Below are 11,595 nucleotides of genomic sequence, written 5' to 3'. Positions count from 1 at the left end.
TTTTGTCTCTTCTCTTGCCATTACCTTTTTCATTTCTTCAGCTCTTACCTCCTCATGATTCATCCATGATGCTAAGGCCATCAATTGCAAGTCCCCTAGTTTTCAATTTGGGTCCCACACATTCAAATATGTCAAGGCCAAGTTGTGTAGGTAAAAATCAAACATTTTTCTCTATCTTCCAAGGTGCTTTGATCACAAAGATCAATGAATTGTCTATATTCTTGGAAGGGAATAATGCCTCTATGTGCTAAAGTCATAATTTGGAATTGTAGCCATTGTTCATTGAGATACAAGGCATAAGACTTTGCTGGCATCCTGCACTGGATTTCCTCTATGGATAAAATGGCCATAGTTGCCAACTGACTTTCCCTTTCTTGTAGATATCCCTTTGCCATGCATTCTCTACCTCCAACTGAGCTTTCATCATTGCCTCTCTGTCCCTTATGCTGCTCAGTTCTCTACCCATCTCCTTCAATTTCTCCTCCATGTGCCCTACATCCTCCACTCCTTTTGATTTGGCAATCTGCATCCACCTATGTCCTTGCCCTTTCTTTCTCAAGATCAAAGAATAAGGGGATGGAAAACTTCTGTGGGATGACCCTACCCCCTTCAATGAACCTGTAGTAAGAGTTGAGGTTGGGTTGTGGAATAGGTTCTCTCAGTTCTGGGTCTTCCTTTTTTGTTTCTTGTTGAGTGATACCTTCTTGGTCCATTTTCTGAGTTTCCTGTAGGTTTAGCAGAGTTTCCTATAGGATGGCCTCTGCTTCCTGTAGGTCTTTATGTGTCTCCTGTAGGAGACCTTTTCCCTTTGATGAACTAGACCTTGTGACAAGCCTCCTAACATAAGTGATGGGAGATTTGGGAGAGGCTTGTCCTGATGATCCTTCTCCTTGATTTTTCTCAAGAGGAGCTACCTTTTCTTACTACTTTGGTGAGTCTTCAATGACAATATGAATTTTGGTGGGTGTTTGAGGTCTTCCTTTCCTGATCCTTGTGATTTTTCTTGTCCTAAAGTACAATGGGGTTTGTCTCTATCTCTTCCCTTTTAACCTGATAGGCGTACTTAGGGCAGTAAGAGCAGTTGCTGCCTCTTTCTCAGTGGGTTCTGGAGATACCCTTGGTGATTCTTCCCCTTCTTTTCCTTGAACTATAGACCTCTGTTCTTCCTTCCCTTTTGTTTCCTCTTTTCCATTCTCCTTTTCATCCTTGTCTTTCTCTTTCTCTTTTTCCTCTAGTTCCTCGCTCTGCTCATCTGTCTCTTCTTTTGTTTCTTCTTCTGTCTCTTCTTCATTTTCCTCTTCCTTTTCTTCATCTTTTTCCTCCTCTGTTTCCTCTTCATCTTCTCCCTCTGTTTCTTCATCCCTCTCACTAGCAGTGGGGCTTTTGTCATATTCAAGTGCTTGAATTTCTCCCTCTGCTTGCATGTCTCTGAAATTTTTCCATGTCATAGGGAGTCTTAGGTTTTATAGAGAATCTTCTAGGATAATTTTGATTAACCCATGATGAGCTAGTTGTTGATGTTTTCCCTCCTGCACTTTGATGCTCATATCTATCATTGATTGAAGAAGAAAGTAGGGTATACTTAGTCTGTTTTGAGGAGGTGTGTCTGCTCCAAATCTCAGTTCTTGGAGAAGTCTGAAATGGTATCCATACACCACACTGTATCTCCCTTCACATGATATATATTTAATGAGGTGGTAACTAACTTCATTCCAAGGGTATGGAAGGCTTTCTCTTTTGACCCCATTTTTTTCCTCCATTGCCTCCTCCCCTTCCAAAAATAATTTCTTCTTTGCAAGGGTATTGTTACCCTTATTTTCTTTTCTCCAAGGTAAACCTAAAGGGAGTGTGGTGATTCTTCTTATAACTTTAGGGGTGCTTTCTACTGATAGGCCTTTCACCACAGTGGTGGCATGGGTCCTAGTGAGGGGTATGAGTGAAAAAGAAAAGTCTCTGGCCACCTCATCATCGTATCCTCTCATTCTTTCAAAGAAACCCATCCAATTGTGCCTTGTGAAAATTTCTACTATAGGAGGGTGTTGATGAATTCTTACTATGTTTGTGGGTTCTCTCTTGTTAAAACCCCATGTCATCTTTCCCTGGTAATTGTGGAGGCTTGTATGGATATAATTCAAGAATCTAGTGGGTTAGATATATTTAAATGATGACTCTGCAATATAATTCTCCTAAACTAAAACTTCCTTTAACCAAATGGAGAATTTTTTCCCTTTTTTTTAATTGGAAAATATGGGAGGTATAGCTCCTACCTCACTGGTTACTGTCTGATGAGGACAACCTTTGATATCTCCTCCCTTAATGCCCAATGATAATACTGTAGATGATTGCTCTTGATCCTATAGGTCTTCCTGTAGGATCTTGTAGGTTTTCCTGTAGGATCCTGTAGGTGCCTCTGCGCTGCAAAATTCTCACTGTCTCCTATAGGTTCCGCTTCAATAAGGCCGAGGAAATCCTCTTTTCGATGAATTCTTGAGATTGCTAATGCTCTTTTAGTGTGGGAATCAATGTTTTATTTCCTTATATGGATGATCATGTGGGATGGTGTGATGGTTGTCTAAGTACAAGAACCTCCTTTTAGATCGTTAGTCCCACTATTAATCCATCATTTCCCTCACCTCGTAATCATCTCCCACTTCGTTCCTCCGTAACTTAACCATTTTCGGCATTATCTCCTTTTTCTTCTGATTTGACTGTTGCCATGTGTGGAGTGGTCTAACTATTTTCTCCTCATCGACTAGGCGAAGGTGGCCAAGTTAACTGGCCACCTTTTCTTATAAAACCAACTCTTACATAATCCTACATTTTTTATCATATCGTGCTAACGAGAGAACATGAGTAAGATGAAATACCTATGGGTAAGATGCTTTGATGATGATGCTTGTTGGAGAATGATGTCCTTGTGCTGTGTATTTGCTACATATTTTTTTGTATTGGCCTCTTTTGATGCTTGTTTCCTTTGATGTGCAGGTACTGGAGAGTGATGTTGATGATCCTGTTGTTGCTGCTGAGCTCTGGAGGAGCTTCCTTGAACTTGGAATCTCCATGCTGAAGATGGCTGCAACCCTGTGAAATTTCCTTTGTGGGATAGGCTACTACAGGATTTCCTACAGGAAACCTACAGGATGTCCTGTAGTTGCCTCTCCCCTAAAATTTCATTCTTTTTTTTACTTCTAGAGCATGAGGATTGTTGACATGGGTAGAGAAGGGGTCTAGTGATTGGTAGGTGAGAGGTATAGCCTTCAGGTATTGTCCCCTTGTCCTCTGTTCTCGCCCACTTCTATTTGTTTTTTTTTCTTCTTTGAAAACTGTAATCTTTTTGAGTTGACTTATTGGATGGATGCAGGGGTAACATGGTGATGAGGTGGTGGAGTAAACATTTTATTTTTTGACATAGGATAGTCATCCCCTTGCTATAGGGTCACTTTCCTTGGGATTCTCAAGCCACTGTAATTCCTACAGGAAACTCCTGTAGGTTTTGAGCGAATATTGTAGGATTACAGGGAATCTTGTAGAAAACATAGAGCTTGTGTAAACTGAGTTGGAGGAGTTCATAAATGGAGGGATTGATGGAATAATGAAGAATATGGGATGGAGGAACAAAAATATGGATTGTGTAGGTCCTTATGTTCCTCTCAAGTTGCTCTGATCCTCCTCCTGCTGACCTACAAACAACATTTTCAAACTTTTTCTTTTCTCTCTTTTATTATTATTATTATTATTATTATTATTTTGAAAACAACTAGTCTGCCTCCAAGAGGTTTTCATCCTAGTTGCTTGCCCTGGGTGGCTAAAAAGAGGTTTTCAATCAGAAATCTTTTTATTTTTTCTTTTATTTTCAACACCATTGGGCCGCCTCAAGAGGGTTTCAACCCAACAGTGGGACTCAGGTGCCTCATGGAGGTTTTCACCTGAGTCTCTTTATTTATTTTATTTATTTTTTTCTTTTTAGGGTCTTGATGGGGTAGAAGTTGAGACTTTCACCACCACCATCACTGTCTTGCTGATGCCATTGATGAATTTTTGCTTTGACAAGGGCTTCTTGTAGACCTTTAATTTGTACCCATTAACAAGTAAAGGGATAGCCTCTGCATCAATGGTTCTTATCTGTACTGAACCATTATCATGACATTTTTCTATGACATAAGGCCCTAACCATCTAGTCCTTAATTTGACTTTAAAATCCTTGTATCTAGAATCATACAACAAAGCCCAATCACCTTCTTGAAACTGTTTGTCCTTTATGTTTTTGTCATGCTAAATATTCCTTTGAACTTGAGTCACCTCTGTGTGTAGGAGGGCCTGCATTCTAAATTCATCTAACCCATTCAGTTGGAGCAATCTTTCTTGTTGTGCCCTAGTGAGATCTAGATCCAGTTGTGCTACCATTCTTAAGGTGTTGTATTCAAATTCAATGGACAACAGGGCCTTCTTCCCATAGACCATCTCATAAGGAGTGAATCCAGTGGTGGTCTTCCAGGTGGTATTGTAGGCCCAAGTGGCCTCAACTAATCTATCTACCCAATCCTTTCTGCTGTTGCTAATCACTTTGGTCAAAATGCCTTCTAGTGCTCTGTTGGTTACCTCCACTTGCCCATTAGCTTGTGGGTGGTAAGGAGTGGATGTTCTATGCTTGATCTTGTGTTGGATCAACAAATTTTCAATCATGTGAGATGTAAATTGACTGCCTTGATCAGTGACCAATTCTCTAGGGTACCCAAACTTATAAAATACATTTTCCCTTAAGAACTCAGCCACTTTCTCTTTTTTTGTTGCTTTGATGGCCTTGGCTTCAACCCACTTGGTTAAATAGTCAGTGCACACAATGATGTACTGCTTTTTCCTAGATGGAGGGTCAATGGGTCCAATGAAATCCATGCCCCACTTGTCAAATGGCTCGAAAGTCACTTGAGGTTGCAGATGCATTTCATCCCTTGGGGTAGGTTTCCCCATCCTTTGGCACCGATCACACTGACTAGTATACCTCCTCACATCCTGGTGAAGAGTGGGCCAGTAATAACCAGCTTGTAGCACATTGAATGTTGTCCTTTTGGATGCAAAATGACCTCCACAAGGCTCATCATGACAGGTGAGAAGGATGTCAAAGAATTCCTCGTCCCTGACACATCTTCTCAGAATTTGATCCGGGCCTAGTTTGAAGAGGCTTCCCCCAATCCAAGTGAATGGGGCGCTTTTCCTCACAATCTTTCTCTTTTCCTTGGAGGAAAAATTTGGTGGAAACTGTGCAGACACCAAGTAATTCTCTATGTCATCAAGCCATAGAGAGAGAACTGAAATGTCGAATAAGTGTTCATCTGGTAACTGATCATCAACCATTCCTTCCTCCCTTGCAGGAAAAGTCAATCTAGATAAAAAAAGATATGCCACAACATTCTCCCCGCCAGGCTTATCAATAATAGTTAAATCAAATTGTTGTAATAAAAGTAACAATCTAATAATTTGGGCATTTACATTAGATTTATTCATCAAGTATTTAATTGCAGCATGGTGAGTATGTACAAATGTTTGGTAACCTGTAATGTAATGCCTAGATTTGTTCAATGAATGCACAATATCTAGGAGCTCCTTTTCAGTCACTGTGTAGTTCAGCTCGGCTTTTGATAAATTCTTACTGATGAAGTAAATGGCATAAGGTATCTTATCATCTATCTGGCCTAGAGCTGCTCCTATGTCTTTATGAGAGGCATCAACATGTATATGGAAAGGAAGGGCCCAATTTGGGCCTCAGAGAATAGGTGCAGTGGTCAACTTGTCCTTTAGGGTGTCCAAGGCCTCTTGACAGCTTTCTGACCATAAAAATTCAGAGTCTTTGGAAAATAACCCAAATAAAGGAGAAGCTAACTTGCTGAAGTCTTTTATAAATCTCCTATAGTATCTAGCTAAACCTAGAAAACTTCTTACATCCCTCTGTTTTTTAGGAGGTGGGACCGTTTGGATGATGGCTATCTTATTTCGGTCCACCTGTAGTCCTTTCTGGGATATTGAATGACCTAGAACAGTCCCTGCAGTCATCAAGAACTCACATTTTTTGGGACTAAGGGACAAGTTCATTTCAATGCATTTGTTCAGCACCTTACCCAAGTTGGACAGAGCCTCCTGGAAATCACACCCATAGGGTGTAAAATCATCCATATTAATTTCTACTACATCATGGACTAGCTCGACAAAGATAGTAAGGAATACCCTCTGGAAAGTGGCAGGGGCATTGCATAGGCAAAAAGGAAGGACCCTATAAGCGAAGGTACCTCAAGGATAGGTGAAGGTGGTTTTATCCTGGTCCTTTGGGCTGATCTGGATTTGATTGTACCCACTGAACCCATCTAGGAAAGAGAAAAACTTTTTCCTTGCTAGGCCATCTAACACTTGGTCAATGAAAGGTAGAGGAAAATGGTCCTTCTTTGTTGCTTTGTTTAACTCTCTGTAATCGACACAAATCCTCCACTTCCCATTTTTCTTTGGAACCAACACCAAAGGAGAAACCCACTCACTATCCGAGATAGGGTAAATGAATCATGCATCTAGCAGCTTTTGCAGTTATCCTTTGACTATATCCTTGAGAGCTAGATTCATTCTCCTTTGGGGTTTCTGGACTAGTTTGCAACCTTCTTTGATATAAATGTGGTGAGTACACAACGAGGGGTGCACTCCCTTCATTTCTTTGTAAATCCAAGCAAAGGCATCCAGATGCTCCCTTAGCATGTTGCACAACTCTTCTTCTTGGTGTACAGAAAGACGGGTTGATTTTCAAATTTCTCTTAGGGTCGAATTCAATTGTTTTGACACAATTAGGGTTTGAATCAGCTAAGCATAGATCAATATGATGGTTTCTCTTGGTTTCCTTTACTACTTCCTCTAAGGACAAGGTGTTGGGAGTTGGATTTTGGAGTATGTGTTCAATCAAATCATCTTCATTCGGCTGTCCTCCTCCCATGGCAATTTCTAGGGTATAGAGTTGGGCAGAGCAGACTTCATACTATTCCTCCTCTTCTAGCCATAAAGTTAAATCATGTTCTAAGGATGGCTGAGCAGGAGGGTACAAGACAAACTGCTTGGACAGATGCCCATTTTTCATAGTCATATTTCCAACCCTGTAGCTGATGTAGGCATCGGTAGTGGCTAACCAAAGTGTCCCAAGTATGAGAGGATAACCACTAAGCTTGGCCTTAGGCTGGAGAACTAGGAATTCTGCAGGGTACTCCAATGAGTTGATGGAGACCATCACATCCTCAACAATCCCCTTAGGAGCGACTATGGAACGGTCGGCAAGCTACAAGACTGTTGTGGTCTTTCTCAATGAACCCTGTAGATTGAGCTTGAGCATGGTGTCCTTAGTTATTACATTAATGGCAGCCCCAAGATCAATCAAGGTATCCGGGACAATAGTGCCATTAATGTGCACATCTAATACAGGGCTTCCAGGGTCTAAATACTTTAGGCAAATTACCTACCCTAGCATTAAGTCGGATAGTTGTCCAATGACATTAATGGTAGGGGTGTCTCTTTTTCGCCTCCATAGATGTTTGAAACACTTATATTTAATCAGTTTATTGTAAATATGTACATCCTTAATGGCTTAGAGAAGTGGAATTTTGACACATATATTTTTCAATTCACCCAGAAGTTCATTCTCTTCTGGGAAAGGCTAGACTAGCTGAGTTAATATTTTAGGAAAGGGTGGTGGATTCACTCTAGGCATACTTTCCTCTCTTTCCTCCTCACTCTCCCTAGGTGGAGATGGAGGTTGGTTGTCCGAGAGTACTGTCCCAGACCTTAGGTTGATTTCTTGAATTTGCACAGTAGGATGTCTCTCCACTGTATACTTGTTGTGCCTATCTATTGTTTAGGTTCAGATTTGGCTGGGCAGGCATCTAAGGTTGTTTAGGTGGAGTAGGGTGTAAAAGTTATGGTTGATTAGGAGGTGAAGGCAATAAAGCAGGAGCATTATTGTATGGGGGCCTCCACCCCTAGGGTAGTGCATTCCACTAAGGCTGTGGCAGAGTATATGGCTGAAATGACTGGTTTGTCAGTTGGGAATGGTACTGATGTGCAAAAGACCAAGGAGAAGGTGTAGACCATGAGGAATGAGCAGGGGAGCCCCAAGAGGGAATGGATGTGTTCTATTTAGGGTTGTAATATGCATAGGATGACCCTTGCATGCCCTATTGGTATGATTGAGGCCCATGAAGTCTCCTTTGATTTATGTAGAAGAGTTGTTCAGTCACCCCTTCTGTTCCCTGATACACAACTTTTAGTCCAAGTAGAGAAGGACACTTGTCTGTGGAGTGGTTTTCTTCATAGACTGAGCAGATTACTATGGACATTCATTCCTAGGGTGCCTCCTTGTGCATCTAGGGCAGAAGATGGCTAATTCTCTCTTTACTTCCTCCTGCTTCCTCTTGATGTGCGTAGTTTCCATCTGTAGGGAAAGGGTTTGCAACATTTCAGTCTTGAAATCTTCCAGCATATTTCCAATTTCACCTTTTATGGATGTGTTGGAAGAGGATGAGCTTGCCATTGGTTGACTACCGCTACCCTTTTTCCTAGATGCCCTAGAATGGTTCTTAAATACATTCTTGATATCTTCGTAGGGTAGCTGGTAGATGTCCCCTCCTGCTAGTAGGTTTAGGTTATCCAGAAGATCTTCCCTTACCCCCTAGAGTAGGACTAGCTTCAGTGACTCAAGATCAAGTGTGCACCTAGCCCTTTTGTAGCTAAGTTGGAATCTCTCTTCATAATCCTCTAAGGATTCATCATGCCCCAAGGTCATCCTAAAAATTTCCTCTTTAGTGTCTTTGAACCTGTAGTAGTCTCAATACTTGTTTTTCAAGGCTTGCTGCATCTAAGCCCAGGTTGTGATGTTATCCCCAAGTAAACCCATGAACCAGCGCTGAGCTGCATCCTTGAGAGTGGATGGGAATAATTTCAACTTCTGATCATCAGTGATGTAATCATAAGTTCTGCATATCACAACAAACTCAAACAAGAAAATATCTGGATCTGCTGAGGTCAGTCCATGGAAATGAGGAAGAGTAGAGGGGCTTATGTTTCTCATCTTGGTATCCACATTAGTTTCTCTCATGGGAAAAGCACCCTCAATTCTTTCTCTATCTCCTCTGTCATTTCTATTTTCAGCCATTAGGTCAGTTCGAATGGGTTCTCCTTCGTCTTCTCCCCTTGCAAGCTCTTCAAAAATCTTTGGTTGTTAGCCTAAGGGGTCCTCCAATTCACAGCCACCGAAGAAGAGGGAAGGTTGGCTGTTTGAAGTGGTGGCGGTAATTGGTAGAAATTTTTGTAAGTTATCCCTATTCCTACGAGGCATGAAAGAATTGTTTTTGTTTTGTTTTGTGTTTTTTTTCAAGCTTTGAGACTAATTACAGAATTGAAATAACAAACTGAATGGAAAATAACTACTGAATGAAATATCACTTGCAGAATGGAAAAGAAAGCAAACCAATTTACAATTACTTTTGCAGAAATGAAGCTAATAGTGGAATGTCAGAGATAAGAAATGGAAGAAAGAAAGCAGAAATCACATCTTACTTAGACACCTCCCCGACAATGGTGCCAAAAAGTGATGAGCACTAGCATTGCAGCAAAAATGCTGCAACTCTTGGAGCTACCAACTTTACTTTATCAACTTGGGGTTCATACAAACATGGAGGTGACAGTGTTGTATACACAAGCAGATGCGATGGGTCCACTCTTTGTCACTGTTGAGCTAGTGATAGACCACTACGGTTTCTCAAACCAACCTTCCATTGATTCAGAAGAAGCTTGATTACCAATGAGGAAAGGGGAATTTTTCACTAATTGGGAGAACTGAAATATTGTCTATTGTAGAAAGGAAACACTGAAATCAAATGCTTTAAACACACCACTAATCTAACCAATTGCTACAAGGTTTTACTTAAAAATAATTCTAAGTTAACATGTGTGTAATCCTAACTGTCCTATGCATGCAATCTGAAATAACAAAACATTCTACTGTTGTGCATATGAATGAACACAATAACTCGTTTTCTTTTTGTCCTTTTTTTGTGAAAATGTGAATGCTAAACCCTCCTTATGATGTGGCAAGTGGGTTAGAGATGGTGGTGAAAGGTCAGATGGCTTGGGAGGAAAGTAGGGGCCCTTCCCTATCCCTCGGGATGCTTTTTCCACAAAACAGCCTCAAAACATGCCACTACAGGATGTCCTAATGCTCCCTACAGGATGTCCTAATGCTCCTACCGGATCCCCTGTATTCCTACAGGATCCGGCCAAGAAAAATAAGAGTGATTTGGAAGGTGGTATAGGGCTTAGGGAAGGTGAATGGTGGAAGAAATAAGGCAAGGGAGTGGTTAGGACTTTTTCAGAGCTCAAAATAGAGTTTGTAAAATGGTTGGATTTGCTCAACAAACCTGGAAAGTTGTTCTTATGGAATGATGAATTGGTTGAGGGACTTAGTGTATTTTGGTGATCATGGATGGATGACGTTAGGCTGGGGTTGTTGGTCATGAGATCTTCTTGCACTATTGAAACTCCTGCACTGCATCAATCACTGACATTTATCCATGAATCATGTCAAACAAGAAAGATTTTCAATCAACTTAAGAAAACAAAATTTCATTATCTAGTTGCATAGTTCATGCATGGAAATACTTGTAGAATAATGTGAAACACTATGAGATCTATTACAAGGTTGAATATATCATAAATGACAATTGGATCCTATTCTTGAAAACTGAAAATATGTTGGCCTTAGTAGCAGAAAACCCTAAATTCCATAAGAAATTATAATTCTGTCTTTTTGGGGTTGCATAGGAGTTCTTTCTTCAAACCATGGTCCTTGAAGGGGGGAGTGAGGCCAAATCCACCTGCTATCAACCTTTTTGGTATTCCTTTATCTTTCTAAGCTGCTGCTAAAGAAATGCACAAATGGAAGCAAACTAATCAAGTTCACAACTACTTGTAATGAAACAATGCTAAAATTAATTCAACCATTAATCTATGAAATCACCTAATCATACAAGTACAAGAAGAGGAGCCTTTGCTGCTAGGGTTGGGCCCTAACCCAAGAGCTTCAGCCCTCTGAGTCAACTCAGTGTTGGATCAAGGAAATTCTCATTCCCATTATCATATCAGAAAAATTACATAACAATGTTTTTCTACAAAACTTAAACTCGAAAATGCTTAGTGCTCTTACATAAAAAATCTGAATCCTAATGAGGCTCTAGGCCTCCTTATTTATAAAACTGAAGTCTCCAATGAATTCCATAAATATAGGGAGGCTTGGCTCCTAAACTCAAGATGAACTGGCTCTTAACTATCACTAGCTCAGCTGCCCATGATCTCCATGACTCAGCTGCTTGCAACTTCGAGCTAGTGTGATTTGATTGAGGAATATTCGAATGAGTGAGGATTAACTGAGGAGGATCTATCTCCTATAATCTCTCCTCCTTGTCTCATTCGATTTTCTACCCTTAATTAGCCAAAATTGCCATGATTTGCTCTCAAAAACATGCAATCAAAGTACATTAGACCACTAGACATAACATCTTACTTTTACTCATCTCATTA

The sequence above is a fragment of the Pinus tabuliformis genome, chromosome 9, assembly GCF_031772625.1.
Source record: "Pinus tabuliformis cultivar Carrire ecotype Pingquan chromosome 9, CPIR1, whole genome shotgun sequence".
Taxonomy (NCBI): domain Eukaryota; kingdom Viridiplantae; phylum Streptophyta; class Pinopsida; order Pinales; family Pinaceae; genus Pinus; species Pinus tabuliformis.
The sequence above is the reverse complement of the archived record's forward strand: the minus strand, read 5'-3'. Positions refer to the sequence as shown.